Consider the following 21,727-nt stretch of genomic DNA (forward strand, 5'->3'; position numbering starts at 1 on the left):
ATGTTTACTCCTTGGAAGGAAAGTTATGACCAACCTAGATAGCATATTCAAAAGCAGAGACATTACTTTGCCAACAAAGGTTCGTCTAGTCAAGTCTATGGTTTTTCCTGTGGTCATGTATGGATGTGAGAGTTGCACTGTGAAGGCTGAGCGCCAAAGAATTGATGCTTTTGAACTATGGTGTTGGAGAAGACTCTTGAGAGTCCCTTGGACTGCAAGGAGATCCAACCAGTCCATTCTGAAGGAGATCAGCCCTGGGATTTCTTTGGAAGGAATGATGCTAAAGCTGAAACTCCAGTACTTTGGCCACCTCATGTGAAGAGCTGACTCATTGGAAAAGACTCTGATGCTGGGAGGGATCGGGGGCAGGAGGAAAAGGGGACGACAGAGGATGAGATGGCTGGATGGCATCACTGACTCGATGAATGTGAGTTTGAGTGAACTCTGGGAGTTGGTGACGGACAGGGAGGCCTGGTGTGCTGTGATTCATGGGGTCGCAAAGAGTCGGACACGACTGAGCGGCTGATTTGATCTGCATTGGTTGTATGCTGATGGAGTTGATACTGACTATATTCCATCTTTCAATACCATGACCAATGATAATTTGAGCAACTATGCTTTCACTGAAAAGCATAGATTACCATTTTCTTATTTTTTCCTCAGAAGTAAGATATCCATGTAGTTATTAAGCAAATGAGAAACCGACTCCCAGATTCTCATTTGGAAGCCCTGATTCCTGGGATCATTCCTGGTCTAACTACTGTATCAGCATAAAAACAGATCCTCCACTCAAAAGTGGTGATTAAATAAATTCAAAGACAAGACCATTTACAAAATTTGGGGGCAGAGTTAAAGAAAAATAACAAGGATACCTTGGTAAGCACCCTGGAGTTAACCGGGGTGTAAAACAGTACTGATTTTAAGTCTGAAGGGACAAAGACAGGGAGCCGTTTTCAAAGAGAAAAATCTAGTTGTGGAACCACCAGACAGAAGTTGCAGCCTTCAACAGCCTTCATCCTCCGTCAACCACACACCAGGAAGGAGGAAGTTGGTGGATAATTGTCTCTACCTCTCTTCCCTTCATGGACTGATCTCCTCCCGGTGCCTTGCATTTACCAACCAAAGTATTCCAAACTGCAGAGCTCATGAGGATCACACTTCTAGGGCACAGAACAATATCAAGTGGGTTGTAAAACAGAAGTAAGGGAGCAAACAGAAGATACAGTGCAAGTCAGTTTTCACTCATGTGCCTACTGCTGTATACCCAGCAGTGCCCTACTCAACTAGCAGTCCCCCCAAAAAGCAATTCTATGGAATAAGTGTACCGAAATTTCAGATTTAGATAGTCAAGTCAACCAATCCTCAATATATCCATTCTGAAAATCAAAGTTTAAGAGTCTGTAACTGGAAACTATTTGACTCACCGACAAGTTCACATGCATCATCACGGAGTTGATCTAAAGGGTGAACACACTTTGGAATCATTAGTCAGGGAAAGTTTTTTGTTCTTTCTTTCCTATAGTAATACTAGTAATAGGCAAATTAGGCACTAAATTGAATTTATTCACAGAAATTTTTATGGTAGCAATTTGAAATGTATTGTCACAGACAGTCTACAAACTTTCATATCATTCCAGCCTATTTTCATAAATATTTGTAATATAACATAATAAAGATAAAATATAAGAGGTCTGGAGGATAAAATACCTTGTAGCAAAAATATTTTATGTAATACAAATTGTGATTTCTTAGTAGGACAATTTATCATACTCAAAGACAAGCTCAAGAACAACTATATATTTTAATAACATGAATGTACATCAATCATTTATATTTACTCAATAATCACTCTGTGTTCAAACACTGTTCTTGTCTGTCCTGAAGTGCAGGAAAGTGTTACATATTTCTGATTAAAAGCTGATTTACCTGCAAATTATTTAGAAAAATAATCACTTCTCTGTCTGTCATAATTCTTTTTCAAAGTAACAGAAGCCACCTTAATTAGTTCAAATGGAAAAGCAATTTACCTAAAAACAATCTTACAAAATCTCAGTGAGCAGGGAAGAGCAAACTAAAAGATTCAGAGATCATCCATCTAAAAAAACACTAAAACCACACTGCTGGAACTGAATCATGAACATCAAAACCCTAGCCACTCCACCTCGAACACTTTATGTTAATGCTTTATGTCACCAACATCACTAGAAAAAACTAATTTCTTCATGCATCTGCTTCTTCATATAGCTTTCTTCTGAATCAAGGTCATACACTGGTGCCTCTGATTAGTAAACCTAGGTTTTTGTTCTAGATGTAAGAAAGGCTGAGAAACTGATGACTCCTGTCTAAAGGGCTCCTTTCTAAAGGGTAGGGGTAGTACACAAAAGAATTATGGCAAATACTCCAAACATTGGAAAGTCATTTAAAAACGTCTTCTGCATGATGAAATACCTTGAGCTATACTGACTTTCCAGTATGGAAAAACAAAAAACAGATCCTATGTGTGAAATAATCCCTACAAGCATTAAATAATACACTTCTCAATAACCCACATGTCAAGGAGGATAGCATAAGAAAAATTATAAAATATTATAAACTAAATGAAAATGAAAAAAAGAACCAAAATTTGCATTCATAATAAATACAGTTCTTACACAGATATTTATAGGTTTAAATGTTTATATCAAATACAAGGAAAAGTCTAAAATCAATGATTGAGACTTCTACCTCTGAAAAAGTTAGGAAAACAAACAGTAAGACTAAGGTAAACAGAAAAAAATAAATAAGAGAGAAAGATCATTAAAATAAGAAATGAATACAGAGAAAAATCATTAAAACTGAAAGCATTTTTTTCTAAAATGATCTACAAAATTAAAAAGAAAACACTCAGGTTGTACTAATTAAAGTAAAGAGAGAAGTAAAATTAAAGTAAAGAGAGAAGTAAAAAGAGAGAAGACAAAATTACCAAATAACAGGAATTAAAGAAGAGTCATCAGCACAAGTGCTACATAACTTAATAACATCAGATAAATATATGCAAATAAATTTGATATCTTATGTGAATTACAAAAATTCCTTGAAAGCACACATTTAAAACTTGCTGCTGCTGCTGCTGCTGCTGCTAAGTCGCTTCAGTAGTGTCTGACTCTGTGCGACCCCATAGACAGCAGCCCACCAGGCTCCTCCATCCTAGAGGACATAATAAATCTTAACAGCCCTATATCACTTTAATATATTTGCAATTTAAAACCTTTCCACAAAGAACATTCTGGTTTTAGAAAGCATCATTAGTCAAATCCATCAGACATTTAAGGAAGAAAAAATAACAATCCTTCATTAAATCTTTTAGAAAAACAACAAGGAGGGAACATATCCAAACTCATTTTATGGGGCAAGCATTATGGTACCCAAACCAGACTAAGATATTTCAAGGGTGGGGAAAAAAACCTAAATACTGATATCCACCACTAACTTACACAAAAACAGGCTTAACAAAAGACTTAGAAAATAAAACACAGCAATATAAAAAAGAATAATACATTAGGACTGCTGTAGTCTTAGCAGAACTAAAATAGCAGTTTGCCAATTTAAAAATGCATCAGTGTAACTGATCACATTAAAATAATAAAGGAGAGAAATATGATCATATCAATAAACATCATCTTAATACATGTTGAAAGCATTTAATGAACTCCAATATCCATTCATAACAAAAAAATTCTCATAAAACTAGAACCAGAGAGAAATTTCTAAATCTGTTCAGGGCAAGCATCAAAATCACATATAATTTCATGCTTAATGGTGAACGCTTTAGCCCTAAGATCAGAAATAAAACAATAGGTCCATTCATCAGCTCTATTCAACACTGTATGGAAAGTGACAGCCAGTGGGGAAAATTAAGTGCCAAGGGTTTGGAGGGAAAGAGGGATGAATAGGTGGAACATGGGTTTTTAGGAGAGCAGAACTATTCTGTATTCTAATGGTGGATACATAACATGATATTCATTAAAACTGTAGGAAACACAATGCACATCAATTGTAACAAATGTGTCACACTAATGCAAGATGTGAATAACAGCATGTGGGTGTGGGAAATTAAAGGCCATCTGGGAACTTTCTCCGAGAGGGCAATGGCAACCCACTCCAGTATTCTTGCCTGGAAAATCCCATGGATGGAGGAGCCTGGTAGGCTGCAGTCCATGGGGTCGCTAGGAGTCGGACACAACTAAGCCACTTCACTTTCACTTTTCACTTTTATGCATTGGAAAAGAAAATGGCAACCAACTCCAGTGTTCTTCCCTGGAGAATCCCAGGGACGGGGGAGCCTGGTGGGCTGCTGTCTCTGGGGTCGCACAGAGTTGGACACGACTGAAGCGACTTAGCAGCAGCAGCAGCAGGGAACTTTCTGTTCAATTTTTGGGTGTACCCAAAACCACTTTAAAGAATAAAGTCTACTGGACATGGGACAACAGACTGGTTCCAAATAGGAAAAGGAGTATGCCAAGGCTGTATATTGTCACCTTGCTTATTTAAATTATATGCAGAGTACATCATGAGAAACGCTGGCCTGGATGAAGCACAAGCTAAAATCAAGATTGCCGGGAGAAACATCAATAACCTCAGATATGCAGATTTCACCACCATTATGGCAGAAAGCTATGGTGTTAGAGAAGACTCTTTAGAGTCCCTTGGACTGCAAGGAGATCCAACCAGTCCATGCTAAAGGAAATTAGTCCTGAATAGTCACTGAAAGGACTGATGTTGGAGCTGAAACTCCAATACTTTGGCCACCTGATGCAAAGAACTGACTCATATGAAAAGACCCTGATGCTGGGAAAGATTGAAGGCGGGAGGAGAAGGGGATGACACAGGATGAGATGATTGGCTGTCATCACTGACTCAATGGACATGAGTGTGGATAAACTCTGAGAGTTGGTGATGGACAGGGAGGCCTGGTGTGCTGCAGTCCATGGAGTTGCAAAGAGTTGGACATGACTGAGCGACTGAACTGAACTGAGCCAGAATGCAGAATATATCAAACTTATTAAACTATACAGCTAAAACAGGTTTTTTTTTTTTTTTAATGAATGTAAATAATGTCTTATTTAGACTTTCAAAGTAGGCAGCATAAGATAGCTCAAAGGTAGTATGAGAATATAGGAAGACAGAGGAGGCCAAAGCCAGTAAAGAAAGACTTCCCAGAGATTACGCTTGAACTAGGTATTGAGGATGACTATGAGCTGCCTAGCTACATAAAGAAGTAGATGGGGAAAGAAGGTGCATAAGTAATTTGAAAAGAGTTTCAGTAAATTCATCAATATATGAAAGCAAATGAGGTACAAGAAAGTAAAGTGAAAGTGGCTCAGTGTAACAAGAGCTTAGGGAATGAATGAAGGTTCAGCAGGAAATAATACTGCCAATTATTGTGTATAAATAATTATGTATATGGTTATATAGAAAGAAATTGGTAGAAGCTAGTTCATAAAGATCCTTGAATTATAAACTGTGATTTTAAACTATCTTATTAACTATCTTATATGTGATGGTGTATAATCAAATGAATTGGACAGAAGACTGATTTAATTAGATTTTATTTATAAATAAATTCTGATTGCAATATGAAAGTTAAAATGAAATATGGGGAAACTAGGTGAGAAACATAGTTACAAGAGGAAGATGAAGAGGGCCTAAAGCAATGACGTTGGTAATCACATGGCAGAAGACATACAGAAGGTGATGTGATTCTGCTACTTAGACAAGGAGAGTCCGAATATAAGTGAGTTCTCCAGGTTGGATGATATCTCAATGATGTTTCTGGGATTGAGACATGTAGTGGTATGGTCAGTTGTGCATTAGGATGAGAATTTAGAGAATCAAACGTATGATATTAAATATGCCGAATCCAAGGTAACCATGGTAAAACTAAGTATAGTCTGGTACAGTTTCTTTGTTCCCTCCCCTCAAAATTGTATTTGTTTTGTACTTTATGCCTTTTTAAAATCAACTTTTTTTCTTATAAAGGTTTCTAAAATTGAGTTACTTTATCCCTCATTCTTATTCTTGACCTTCTTTCTTCTTCTACTGTAAAATTATTTTAATATATACTAACTGTGTGTATAAATATACACACAACCATCCGATGATCTCTTGTAAACATGTAATTTTCAGGTGCTCTCTTCTTTCTTTAGTCTGTATATTTTCTAAGGGAAGTAGCTTTAACTTGCTCCTTAATATGGTGATTGCATTAGCTTTTGTTGATGCTGTTGTGCTGTTATTGTCATTTATCTGTTTGCCAAGCTTCTCTTATTTTGCTTATAACTGGTTTGTTTCAGAAAATTAAATTTCTATCAGATATTAGGCAAAGGGAGAGGGAAAAGATAGATAATATTTAACTGCATCTATTTGGTATCTATTTTGTGCTAAAAGGGACACATTGAATTGTTAGAACTCTTTTCTTAGGCTTCTTGAAATAGGGGAAAAATCCTTTCCAGGTGGTGAGGATATTTTTCAGAAGAAGCACTTCACTTTTTTTTAGCAAACACTTTGAACTGTTTAGGATTGTGACAGATATCAGTGAATACGAATTAATTAGCAGTTATAGAAGATGAATAAATTGTATGAGCTGACATCTTATATGCATGTGTTGTTCTATCTGAGTTTTATAAAAGCACAAGGTAAAGACATTTTCACACTTTTAGAATATGTTCTAGTTGAGTATGCTAAATTATAAAGCACATAAAACATTAGGGATTTGCAGTATTTTTTTAATACTTTAAAAAAAGTTTCAGTTAGTCAAAACTACTTGAGATTAATCTGAGTCATAATCTATAAGAATTCTAGGTAAGACAAGATATTGCCTGAAGTGATTGTATCGTCTGCTCTCCATATTGTGCAAGTACATGAAATACTAAAAGTTGTTGATTTAATTTCTCTTGGGAAAGAAAAATTTCCATTCCCAACACAATGTACACATGCACACAAAATAAGACACTACATCTAATAGAATAATCAAAATAAAAGAGATAAAAAATGCAAAAAGTTTATAAGAATGTGGAACAATACACATTCTTACAATTTGGTAGTGAGAGGGCAAATACTACATCTAGTTTATTAAAGTTTCAAAATTATATAGTGATTTCTTACAGATTTAAGCATGAATCAACTCCATGGTCTAACATTTCTATTCCTGGATATTTCCCAAGGAAATAAATTTGAGTTATGTCCACAAAAACACTTGTATAAAGATTTCATAAAAGAATTATATATAATATCAAATAAAATAAAACAGAGAACAACCCAAGTTCCAACTGTAGAAAAATGGATAAACACAGTTGTGATGTATTCAAACAATGAAATAGTACCCAGCAGTAAAAAAGGAAATACACTTGAGATATATGCAGTATCACAGACAGTGAAAGAAGATGGAGACACACACACATATACACATAAAGTAGTGGGAAATGGAATTTTCATAAGGTATATGTGAACTAGCAAAAGCAGTCTATGATGATAGTGAGTGCTTGGGGAAGGGTAGGAATAACGATTTAAAGGGTAAAGTTGAATTTTATGGAATGAGGAAAACGTTTTATATAGTATTTGGAATGGCGGTCACACGCTTGGGTAATTTAAGAACACGTACTTTTTAGCCTATTGTTGACCCCTTCTAGAAGTCATAGCACTTTGCCTCATGGGAACCATTGGTAGGCTGAGATCAGCAATAAGTATATCTTTTTAGCTACATGGAGAATTTCTAAATCATTAGTAAAATTATATGCAATAATCTGCTGGCTGAAATTATCAGACTTGTAGCAGATAGGCACAGTGAAAATCTTGCTAAATAAAATAAAAGTGGAGAAATTGTGTTTCTCAAAATTAAGCTCATATGGACACCTGTATATTTCATAATCATCAGTTTAACAACTTTAATTTAGGCCTCAGATTATCACTTACATATTTTTCTTAGTTATTTATGAGGCAGTTAGGTTTAGTTTTCAGTATGTAAAGCAATAAATTTCTCCTAAGGTTACTCACTGTTTTATCTGTCACAGATTTTTCAGGCTTAGAGGTTTCAGTATGGAATGATTTATTTTTGTCTTAATATCTTTAATGACTGTATAGCTCAAGTGCTTATATTTTCTGCCATTTTAAACACTTCACAAGAGAAATAACATGATAGTAGCTGTGAAAAGGTATAGTGATGAGTTGAAATTTTCAACTATGGGAAAATTTGCTTTTAATCTGCAAATGGCAAAGACATCTGACACCTGATGGTATGTCCACATCAAACTCAATAGAACTTAAGATCTGTTAGTTATTTTATTTTTTACTTCACCTGATATTATCATTTGCTATCTTCATAATTCATTTTTTCCTGCCAAAGGTTAATGTGACATTTGATTATGGTAAGACTTCGTTACATGTAGGGGAACCTGTTATTTAGTTAAAAATATGTATGGTGCACCTTCTATGTACTAGGCACAGAAATTATGTAGTATAAGATGCCCATCTATTTTCTTTTTCAAAACACTTTAATCTATTCTAGACCATTTGAATTTCCAAATAAATTTTATGATTTGATTATCAGTTTCTATTTAAAAAAAAAACTATGAGAATTTTGAATGAGGTTGAGTGAAATCTAGAATTAACTTGAGAAAACTTTTCATCTTGATAATATTGAATCTTTAAATTCCTGGTATGTTATGTCTATTTTATTTGTTTTACTGTTTTATAAATATACTAAACATGGTAAACTCGCTAGTTCTAAAAGCTATTTATTTTTTATTCCATATGATTTTTTATATAAAACACCATGCCATCTGAGAACAGAAGGACTTTTATTCCTTCCTTTTTAATATGTATAACTTTTATTTTTCGTACTTTGTTGCTTTTCCTGTAGCATCTAGTACAATGTTGAATAGAACTGGTAAGATATTCTTGCCTTAGTCTAGCTCTTAGATGAAAAATACTTGATCTTTCACAATTAGACACACTGTTAGCTGCAAGTTTTCCTTGGATGCTTTTTTGCAGGTGGAGAAAGTTTTCTTCTGTTTCTAATTTGGTGAGAATTTTTATTATCCCTGGAAATGGAACTAAGAGATGAAAAACAGAAAAAAAGTGAGGTAGAGATTGTGGAACTGAAGCCCGTTCCTTTGTGGTAGCAGTTACCATACTTTCTAAGCTGTTATTACAAATAATTTGGCTGAACTATATGATTTAAGCTAATATTCCCATATTTAAAGCGTTCAATCATGTCTTACCGTCAAAGGATAAAATTCAGCTCACTTAGCATGGTGCTCATGGCTCTCAATAGTACACTCTCTGCTTTTGGCTTCCTGTTCTTAATCATCCCTATTATCCTGCATGACCTTCTGTACTCTTAAAGGGTGAACAGTGTGTATTTCCTAAAACATGCAATAGTTGGCACTTCTGTTTTGTAACTGTTATTTCTTTTGTCTGGAATCTCTTTTCAGTTCTGGGAAATAATTTGCACACAATTTGAACCACCACTATGAGCCAGTCTCAAATCTGTGATACCTCATTATAAACATTTGTGTCATAACACAATGTACAGTTACTATTTCTTCTGTTGCTTGACCATCCTCTCCTCTCTCCCCCTCTTCCCCACACACGTACACACTGGACTATGAATTTCTTAAAGGCATGGACTCTCTGGGTGCTATATTTGTATCCTGAAGGCTAAACTTTGTTGTTGTTCAGTCACTCAGTTGTGTCCAACTCTTTGTGACCTCCATGGACTGCAGCATGCCAGGCTTCTCTGTTCTTCACCATCTCCTAGAGTTTGCTCAAACTTATGTCCATTGAGTCAATAATGCCATCCAATCATTTCATCCTCTGTTGTCCCCTTCTCCTGCCTTCAATCTTTCTCAGCATCAGGGTCTTTTCCAATGAGTCAGCTCTTTGCATAAGGTGGCCAAAGTAAGGTTAAACTTATTTGTGTGTAACAAGTGACACACATTAGTAGTTTATGATGAATTTTTACAGAAAGCAGTTTACATGGATTGGCCAAGGCTGGGCTAAAGTATCTTGACTGAAAAAGTCAATCTGGGTTGACTTATCCTGGTATTTATATATAAAAATACCCAAATGGGTTCTTAACTCTGGGATTTGTGGGTATAGTAAACAAACAGTATTAATGCGTAATTATTAATTTTGGAACAAGAATATAATAAGTTTGGTGACACATTGTTAAAGATAGAGTTAATTAACAAAATTATTTACACAAGGATTCTGAAACAAGTTCCATCTCTTCCTTTCCAGTGACCTAAAGGGGTGCAATAACTAATTTCTAAATGGACCTAGTTTGAATTCACCTATATACATATTTTCAGCTATATGAATTTCAAGAAAAATTTAATCAATCCTTTTTCATACCTAGAGGATGTATTCTTCAATATTCCTAGGCATCAAAAATAAGTTGATTTCACCATTTCCTACTTACTCTGTGATAGCTCTCTGAAGAAAATATATTCTCTATTCTTAAATCAACAGTAGTCTGATGTTAATCTAGATAAAATGACTTTCTAGGACTAGATCAACATGTGAAAGTGAAAGTCACTCAGTCGTGTCTGACTCTTTGCAACCCCATAGACTATACAGTCCATGGAATTCTCCAGACCAGAATACTGGAGTGGGTAGCCTGTTCCCTTCTCCAGGGGATTTTTCCAACCCAGGGATTGAACCCAGGTCTCCTGCATTGCAGGTGGATTCTTTATCAGCTGAGCCACCAGGGAAGATCAACTTGTAGGTATATGAAAAGGAATGAAAACTGAGAAGTCTCTGCTTTTGTTTCAGGGTGTCAGACAACAGGTGAACTCTAATAGTTGCCTAGACAAAACTGACAAATAAAAGGGTGAAAGGGGCCTGAAGTATGTCTTTGATGGGTATTGTCAGGTTGGAGAAGTGAGTTTTCTGACATGCAGAAAACAAAGTTACTACTTCCTTTAGAAAAGTTTCATAAGAACTTGCTTACATTCCTAGCCATAACATCCCATCTGGGCTTGTGATTTTGTTCTATTTGGGACCAGTCTCTCCTGCCTAGCTGTTGAGCAAAGGTGTATCTCTTGATCCTGGTAAATCTGTGTCACATCTCTTAGAGCAGTGCTTTCATGTATTAGGATATCATGGAATCTTTAGTCCAATTACACTGTAGTCTACAGAAGTTCATTGTCACATCTTATTCGACTTTTTTCAAAGTGGACCACTTTATTCTTAATACTACCACTTTATTTTAATGACAGGTAAGGGTTGGTTATCTAGGAAGCCCATGACAGAACATTATAGTTATCAGATGTTTTGTTGATGCTCTCAAATATTTGTCTGATACTAAGTTACCTGTTAACACCTTCAAGGTCTCAGAGAATTTCTCAGTTACTATTATTGACTGTCATGACACAGATGACACTTTTTACTTATTTTGTTCTCATATACTCAATTTCTTCCCTTTAAATTATAATCTAGAAACATTGGCAGAACTGTAATAAAATGATACTATATGCAGAAATACCTAAACAAAGTTTTATGTATTTTTTTCCTTCTTTAGTGCCTTGCTATTTTTCTAAATAATTGGGATTGCATTTTAAAGCTGTGATACAAGATTACCAAATGTAAATACTTAAAAATCTTACACGTTTAAGTCTAATTTTGCAAGATATATGTTTATAAACTTTGGAAAGAAAACAAAACAATATAAAGCAGAAAGTAACGTCACATATAGATGACCAAAGCACTAACAGTGTTTTTCTTAACAGATGAATATCTTTCAATAGTGTGTTAAAAGCACTGCTTTTCTTGATCTTCTATGATGGTAGGACAGAAAAATGTTTTTATATAGAGGCATAGCCACAATTTGAACATTGACAACCTGAGGGAGGGATAGCAGTAGACTTCGTTGTTTTGAGCTAGTCACTTGGACAGTTCATCATTTGCTGTGTTTTTAATGATCTAATAACACTCTCTGTTTAAATACACTTGTTGGCAAGATTGTAAACACTATGCATTATGATTGCAGGTATGCCGCTGCCGCTGCTGCTACGTCGCTTCGGTCGTGTCTGACTCTGTGCGACCCCATAGACATACGTCATTAATAAAACAGGCAAATGATAAAGCAATGCTGATGCTGGCTCAGCATCACCAAATCAATGCTGGAAAAAATATATATATTTTAAAATTTTATTTTATTTAACTTTACAATATTGTATTGGTTTTGTATCAGTTCTAATGAGGTGGATGAAACTGGAGCCTATTATACAGAGTGAAGTAAGCCAGAAAGAAAAACACCAATACAGTATACTAACGCTTATATATGGAATTTAGAAAGATGGTAACAATAACCCTGTATACGAGACAGCAAAAGAGACACTGATGTATAGAACAGTCTTTTGGACTCTGTGGGAGAGGGAGAGGGTGGGATGATTTGGGAGAATGGCATTGAAATATGTATAATATTGTATATGAAATGAGTCGCCAGTCCAGGTTTGATGCACGATACTGGATGCTTGGGGCTGGTGCACTGGAACACATGTATATAGAAAATATTTTTAATACTGGTTTGAAAACTGGTTTTAATGCAGTCAAACTCTGGAGGGCAGTATTTCTCAGAGTTTCATGTGGAAGTATCTGAAACAGAATCAAAATGCAGTTTCCTAAGCCCCACTGTAGAACTTCTAAGCTAGAATCTCTGAAAGAGTGGAGTAAAGAACAGGAAAATTGATATATGTTTTTAAGTATCTCCCCAAGAAAATTTCTTCACACTCAATGGCTTGAGAAACACTGTTCAAAACTATATTATATGAGTAATGCCAGGTATTCTTGACTTTCCTCTTAAATTCTCATAGCCCCAGATCTATTCTGCCTCCAAATCAGATGGATTGCATCTCTTCAAAGTTACTCATATTTGCTTTCTTATCAACACCACACCATGTTGAAACTCAGACATTCCTTATTTCTTTAAAAAATTAAAAAAAATTATTTATTTTATTTGGAAGCTAATTACTTTACAATATTGTAGTGGTTTGCCATACATTGACATGAATCAGCCATGGGTGTACATGTGTTCCCCATCCTGAACCCCCCTGCCACGTCCCTCCCCATCCCATCCCCCAGGGTCCTTCCTTATTTCTAAATGATGAAGTCTGCACTATTTTAGATAGTAGAGACTGTCCACATGTATCTGTTGATCACTTATAAAATCAAGAAAGTGGTTATAATTTTCTTTAAATTAGTTTGGTTATAATTTTATAAATGGATACTTACTTCATATATTGGGAGACTTTTAAGTGTGTTTTAACCAATTTGGAAGTATGAATCTGGTTTTTCAAATGATAATTTTATGAACTCTAAATATAAGCCAGATGTTCCACATGGAAATCCAGCATCCAAATTGAGATGTTGTGTATGTTAAAATACGTAGTGGATCTCAAAGATTTAGTATGAAAAAAGGAGTGCAAAATATCTCAGTAGTTTAATATTGTTAACATGCTAAAATAATAACCTTTGTATATTGAGTTAAGTAAAATATAGTTTTAATTCAACTTTACCTGTTTCTTTTTATGTTTTTATTGTGGCTACCAGAAAAAAATTAAATTGTATATATGACTATTCTTATATCTCAGTTGGAGAGCACTGTTCTAGAATAAAGAAGCAGATAGCATTTAGTGTGAGCAGGGCCACCCTAACCATTAGTAAAATAAACATGGTTTCAGAAAAGTCTAGAAGATAAGGGATAACAAAAAGAGGAACTGAAAGGCAACATGGGAATTGCAAGCAAGAACATTAAAACTACAAGAATGGGATAACCTGCTTCACATTTTAACAATGAAATAAACAGAAATCACAGTATCAGGTTTTGCTAACTATTCCTTAAGAATTTTTCTAAGTAGCTCCTTTTCACCCCATGCAATATTAATCAAGGAATCAAGGAAGTGCATAGTTGAGAATGATTTTCTAGGCAATAGCCCAGTCATTAAATTTTATAATAATATTTTAATTGAAAATTCTGCTTAAGAAATATCATCCTCACTTTTGTCCTTAAGTTTTATATAACAGTCATTTAAGGAGGACAATCTGAGCTAAGGTAAAAAGAGAAGGGCCAATGAAACAAATGATCCAGAAAACCAATTTCAGTGTGTTAAAATCATGAGAATTACCTTCTCTTCTATTCTACACATTCTCTTCTCTCTTTTTAAAACCATTTCTATCTCTGCCTTTCCCTTCCTCAGCAATCCAGTCTTAAGGCCATTAGGTAGGGCCTAGCAGGGAAGTATTCTTTACTAAATGGAAAAGAGTCATGGCTCCACAAAGCAGGGTTCAGTGCCGTGGGGGTATGAAGAAGGCCTTCACACTGAAGAGGAAGGGAAGTGAGGAAGGGAAGTCCCAGCAGAAGAGGGGGACATTGCAATCTATGATATAGAACCTATGTGAGGTGAGCCTGGGATCCAAATGGGGGTGGAACAGATAGGCCCTTGCAGGGGCCTGGAGCCCAGAGTGGGTACAGAGTCTTCTGTGCTATGGAATGTTTTGGCAATGGGTGTTGGAGCATGGGCAGAAGATGGAGAGTTCTCCACAGGTGGATGGTAGCTGATGCTAGACATAGCGTGTCCAGTCTAGAGTAGGGTGAAAAGAGGGTGTGTGTTGGATATGGGGATATTAGTTAAACAAATATATTAAAGGTATTAGATGCTAGTATCAGAGAATAGAGTTACAGGTATGAGATAAAGGGAATAAAGAAGAATGATGATTAATTAATTTTGAAGTCATTAATGGAAACTCAGAATATATATGCATCTACCTCACAACTTTTGACTTCTATATGCTGTTCTCATCTCCAAGAAATCTGGGATCGATGGAGAAGTGACTGAATGCAAGCATAGGGCAACCCCACCCGAATATGAGCCTGACACTGCTGATTTCAAAAAATAAGGAAATGTTCAAAGAATATTTCAAAGAACACAGTAGCCAGCTTGTTCTCAGATAATTTAAGCACAAAAATAAACATGACTAATGGATTATGATGCATTGAATAAAATGGGAAACCAGAAGCTCTAAAATAATAAAAATAGACATGAGAATAAATTGAAAGATTTGCAAAGAACAGTATGTTTATAAAATTTCAAGGCAACTCCCCACAAATACCAATCTATTATAAAGATTGCATATATATATATACACAGAATATATTATTTTGGAGAAGAGATGCCTAACAGTTATCACCCTTGTCAAGAGGTCAAACATTATTGGTAATAGGACAAATTGAAATCTTGTGCCCCTGATAGGCTGCAAAAAAGAAAAGAAAAAAAGCATAGTATAACTTCTGCAGTATCTATCCAAAGATGTATAACCTGAATCTGCTCTTAAGAAAACGTTAGATAAACCCCACTGAAGACCGTTCTACAAGACAACTGGCCTCTAACATTTGTTAGGCAGGGGAATTTTTCCCCACCCCTTTTGTGTTCTTTTGTCTGGACTATTAATTAAATTGATACAAGACAGATTAAGAGAAGAAAAAAAAATCATACATACAGATGTCCCATAGATATGGAAATCAAAGAAGTGACTGAAGCAGGAACCTGATATACCTTTTAGACAAAGAAGCAATAGATTTTTGAAGAATTGACAAGAAATAGAATTTGAAAGGTAATAAATTAGTAAAGAAGTAACAAAGTTTATGTAGGCTCTAAATTCTGTATCTGTGGTTGTAAGGATGTCTTGCTACCTCCTGGTACAGAGAGGGTTCCTTTCACATGAGAGATTAATTTCCTGCTTCAAGGGGGACAAAAGAGGGTCAGAGTATTCTTGCATCAGTGTTTTCTTGCATGGGTACATGCTGAGTTGCTTCAGTTGTGTCCAACTGTTTGCGACCCTGTGGACTGTAGCCTGGCAGGCTCCCCTGTCCATAGGATTCTCCAGGCAAGAATACTGGAGTGGGTTGCTATGCCCTCCTCCAGGAGATCTCTCCTTAAGTAACTTTAATTCAAAATAATCAATATGCCAAAGAGCATATTTTGAAGTGTGCTGCCTTGAACCTCATTACTTTGAAAAGTATCAAGTTCACGAAAGTTAAGGAAAGACTGGAACAGCTACATTCTGAAAATCACTAACGAGACATGATAACTGAGTGCATTGCATGATTCTGAAAGCTATTTCTGGGCTTTAAAGGACATTTGGGGAACAAAGTTTACATGTGAGGGTATGAGAATTAGATTGGTAATAACTTACTGTTAATTTCATGATTCCTGTGGTTTGTCTTTATGCAAGAATTCTAAAATACTAAATTATTTGGTTGGTGCATCATGTTCTCAGCTTATGGGCAAATAGTTCATGAAAATATAAGAAATAAAAATATAAAAAAAATATTTTTACTGTTCTTGCAAGTTTTCTATACATTTTAGAAAGTTTTCAAATAAAAACAACAAAAAGCTCATGAGAATAAAAGTATCTCTATTTTAAAATCTGTAGTCTAGTAGACAAATGGTTTTCAAATATTGTCTTTCCAATTATAGTTCTTTTGTAGTTGCTTTGGTTTTCTTAGCTAAGTAAGAACCAAGGTCATAAACTGAGAGAGGATTGGCAAAATATTTTTAAGTTTGAAAAGAAGAGGAAAAATATAAATACTCATCTGGAGGAACTGGAATTAGGAAAGGCTGGGAGTTACAGTATGTCGTGGACAATGTTATGGGCCCACTTGAAAGCAGAAGTCGTAAATTTAGAGTGAGATCAGAATTTTTAGTTACATTTATCTGCAAAGGTGCAGATTTTGGCTTGGATTGTGTTTTTCCTGGGAAATATGAAAAAATTAAAAGGGAGAAAAGATAGTTGAGCATGTTTGCAGAGGAGTTATGATGATTGATTGTGTAAATATGAACTGCGGTAGGTTTTAAACATGATACACATTGTTGAAGAACATGCTTTTTCCCTGACTCAGCATATTAATGCAAGTGCTCCTGAAATCCTGCTATTCCTAATTGGAGAAAAACATAACTTTATGTATTGTAAAGCATGGAATACCATATTCTCCCCATATTTAGTGTGTATATATCTCAATCACTAGTGCCATACCATTTGTTCATGATTATCCTTAATGTGTCTATCATTTATGTGTCTATTTTCCCAACAGCACTGAGAGATTCTGAAAGATGAGAGGCTGTTTGCTTTAAATGTCTTGTGCAGACCCTGATACTTAGTAAACTATCAGTCTTTTAGGAAATCCTGCTATTTTATTTTTTGGAACAAAATCACCATCTTGTGAGAAAATAAAATATTATCACTGTAGACTTAAAAGTGTCATTGTCTTAATAATTACTGGCATAAGTATAATTACTTTCTGGTCTTTGAACTCTGAATGAGATAGGATGTTAAAAGTAGTATCTTCGCTGAAGGTGCTGAATTTTCACATTTCTGCTTTAATCTCCATCTATATAATTTAAACTTTTGGTTTTATTTAACTGCAATTTTTCTTTTGTCTTATGGGAACAATAATACTTTCATAAAAGAGAGAGGTGTTTATTTCAAGAACCTAGATAAGTTTTCCAGAACTCAAATACGGAAAGTCACATAGGGTTAGACTTGAGAACTGAGAAGCCATCAGCAATGCAAAGCAGTTATGCATCTTTCAGGCTCAGAAACTGTTTTCTTCTCTTAGTTTTTTTTTTTTTTTTCTCTCTAGAGAACTCTCATCTGATCCTGCAGCTTGAAAATGTTTCACCATGACTGGTCTTGGCTCCTTTATAACTAAAGTCACTTGTTTTAAATCTTTTGATCAATGGACACAGTCTCTGTGCCCTGAATCTAAAATGCAAAAGAGTTATCTAGTTTGCTCAGATGATCTTTTTCTCAATGAGTCCATCTGTGGATGGGCTCCTTCTTTAAATTTTTTTCTTCTCCTTGTTCAACCAGTTGTTTTGAAAAGATAGGTCATGATCTCATCCAGAGGGAGTGTATGGGCAAGTCTATCAGTCAGAAAAGCAGGACCAATGAGAACATGTCAAATAGGGGATGGACTCTAGGAATTAAACCTTATACAATGATAAAAGTAAGGTCCAGAAAAGAGAGTTGAATGATCAGAGAAATTTTTTATTGGCCTTCAGAAGAATTTCCAATATTAAACCTCAAAGTATAGAAATGCAGATTTGGTCCTGGTAACCTGATGAAGAACATCTATAAACAGAAAGGTTTTGTGTGTTTTTTTGCTATGAAATTCATTATCAGCAACACATTTCCTTAAATTTTACCTTTGTGATGTGCTCTTGATGTTTGCTAACTTTAATGATTTGGACTGATATTTCTTATAATGAGAATGCTTAGCTTGATGAACTTGATACCAAAATCTAAAAATTATCAGTGAGTTCCAGAAAATGATACTTGTTGCTCCCGTTTAATACCTAGGAGGTGATTACATTTAAGTCTAATCTCCTCCATAAATTATGTTCACGTGACTTTCATCCCTGAAATTTTTATGAATCTGAGAAAACTGAGTTCTTTTTCTGTTTGTTTCTTCAGTATTAAAGGAAGTTGATGCCCTGTTTTATGAGTTAAAATATATCTATAGTTAGGTTTGAGAAGTCTTCTGAAGATTGATACAATCAACCATTGTTTGTATGATCATCACAGAGGATAGTGCTGAACATCAACTGGATTTTTTTTTTTAAAAGATTGCCACAAAGAGGAAATTTCTTAAATTTCATGGGAAAGAGATGTTACGAGCAAGGAAAACTCAGCTATAAATGTTTAGGGGTAGAATTAAAAATTTCCAAACAAGAGAACACAGAAAACCAAAAATAGAAAAAAAAAATCAGCTGAATTTTACTGCCACTTACAGTAAAGTTGTAGAGTATTGGGGCAGAAAGATTATAGAAGTTAATGTCCCTCTCCTAGCCCAGTAAGCATTGAATTTGCTTTAACTAAACAGGGCAGGATGGAACTGGGCTGAGATTTGGCAGTCTGTGTCAAGAAGAAATATTTTCCTTTAAATAAAATAGCACAAGGGAGTGAATACTTTGGAATAAGTAGTCTCAGTTTCTGATACCATAGTTATTCCTAAAAATTTGTCACATATTTGAGAAGGTTGCCTTCTAATCCCACAGCAAGCTCTATAAAAGATAGTTTATTGTAAGTGCATTTCTTTGTCATTTTCAATTTACCCTACTTGAATATGAACTGAAAAAGGAAATGTCTATAAGTATAGGTTTATGTTCAGCTCTGAATGTTAACTTGGAGAAAAAGAGGGCACATATGAATGAGATCTCTGTCTAGTCAAGAGATGCTTTTGGATATTTGACAACCAAATCTATGGTTATAGAATATGGAAGAGTCAGAGAAAACATTAATGTAAAAGTAAAAAGTAAGGCACTAAAGTTAGCAATATTTATCACACCAAAGAGCTTATAAAGGCTGAAAAATCTATTGTAGCTATATGCCATGCATGCACAACCTGCCAGAAACTGACATCAAAGAAAAGTACATGTTGCCAAAATGAATGACTCTTGTGTCATAACATGAGACCATTTTGACCTGTAGTGTATGAAATTACCTGTCACTGTAACAAATTATTGCCCAACCAGTTTTCTGTGCCCTCTTATTAATGTATCTCTTTTTCAGCCACTCCAAATTACAGACACTCTCAGGAGAATCTGCTTCCCAATTCCTGCTTCCTTTTGCCACAGTGTCTTTGCCTACAAACAGCTCCTGCAGTCTCACTTTTACCCCAGCCCTTCTCCTGCTCTGATTGGTGATTACTTAGCTCTATTAATAACTGCATCATCTTAGTAGAAACTCATTAGCTAATGTCAATATTCAGAGAATTACTGGACACCACTCCTATTCCCAGATTGCTACTATAACTTAATCTACATGGAAAGGATTAACTGGAATATATATTCTATTAATCCCAAACTAAATGTACCTTCTCAACTCAACTTTCCTTGAATAAGATTCTAAAAATGTTAATTGTCACCCTAAAGCCACTGATGAGATGGGAATTATTATAAAGTGGGGGGCTTCCCAGGTGGCTCAGTGGTAAAGACTCTGCTTGCCAATGAAGAGGCCAAAGGAGATGTGGGTTCAGTCTCTGGGTTAGGAAGATACCTTGGAAGAGGGCATGGCAACCCACTCCAGTGTTCTTGCTTGGGAAATCCCATGGGAAGAGGTACCTGGTGGGCTACATTTTGTGGGGTTGCAAAGAGTTAGACACGACTGAGTGACTAAGCACAGTATAGCACAGAAGAGGCCTCATGTAAGTAAGAGGCCTTAAACCTTTTATTCCATTAGCTTTCTGGTAAATCAGCCTCTGACTACAACCCCAGCACTCTTATGGTGTAAAGTAAGTTTATAAAAATTGGCCATCATACATGGGTTAACATGTTAAAATGCAGAAAAAAGCAATGTAATATTAAGTATCAGAATGACTGCTGCCAGAATCCATGTCACATTCCTCTAAAGGTCAGGGTACCTCCTGCTCCCTACAACCTTTTAACAAACTTCAGGGAAAATTTTTCCCCACTATGAATATTCCAGACTACATGTCCAGGCTTAGGATGTAGGCCCCGATATCCTGGAGGTATCTAAGCCTCACAGTCATCATCATGACTGTTTCCTGCATCTTCACCATCTCCAGGTTCACAATTCAGCTAGTTAGATAAAATTGTTTTTATTCTCACGTTGAGAGAGTCCTCATTCTGAAGCAGGATGGTAGTTCATTTTGAATAGGAAAAAAAAATAGACCCTTTAAAAGTATTTCCCTTAATCATCACACACACAAAAAAGCAGTCTGTCTACTGCCACTTTCTTCTGGGGAAGGGATGCTGCTGCTGCTGCTAAGTCGCTGCAGTTGTGTCTGACTCTGTGCGACCCCACAGATGGCAGCCCACCAGGCTCTGCCGTCCCTGGGATTCTCCAGGCAAGAACACTGGAGTGGGTTGCCATTTCCTTCTCCAATGGGAAAGGGATAGATGGGAGATAAGCTAAGAGCCTTAGAAATGTCAGAAGTAGTAGGTAGTAGTAGCAGTTCCTTGGACTGCAAGATCAAAAAAGTCAATCCTAAAGGGAATCAACCCGAATGTTCATTGGAAGTACTGATGCTGAAGCTGAAGCTCCAATTCTTTGGCCACCTGATATGAAGAGCCAACTCATTAGAAAAGACCCTGATACTGGGAAAGATTGAAGGTGGGAGGAGAAGGGGACGACAGAGGACGAGATGGTTGGTTGGCATCACCGACTCAATGGTCATGTGTTTGAGCAAGCTCTGGGAGATGGTGAAGGACAGGGACGCCTGGCGTGCTGCGGTCCATGGGGTCACAAAGAGTTGGATATGACTGAGCGACTGGACAACAATGAAGTAGGTACTAGTTGCAAAATACTTATCATTGATAGAAGATGCAACAAGATAGGTGCCCAAAGGGAACTGAAAATAGTAGTGGAGTTCAAAGAAGAGAGAATCCACTTACTTGCTGGAATCAGAATTTGATGAATCGGAACTACGGCTGTAAGTGCAGGACCCTGTAGGTGAGTGGAAGACAACAGTGGAAAGAAATACTAGAGCTACATCCTCAAGATTTTAAACAGAAGTATAAAAAATGACTATGTAGTGAAAGAAAAATATATTTTTCTCTCTGTGCTGCTAAATTCTTGGCTGAAAACCACCGACTCCCATAAGAAAAGACAGATTACAGAAGGAAAGCAAGCAGAAGCTTAGTAACGTGTACCTCCTGTATGCATGGAA

The sequence above is a fragment of the Bos javanicus genome, chromosome 15 (assembly GCF_032452875.1).
Source record: "Bos javanicus breed banteng chromosome 15, ARS-OSU_banteng_1.0, whole genome shotgun sequence".
NCBI classification, from domain to species: Eukaryota; Metazoa; Chordata; class Mammalia; order Artiodactyla; family Bovidae; genus Bos; species Bos javanicus.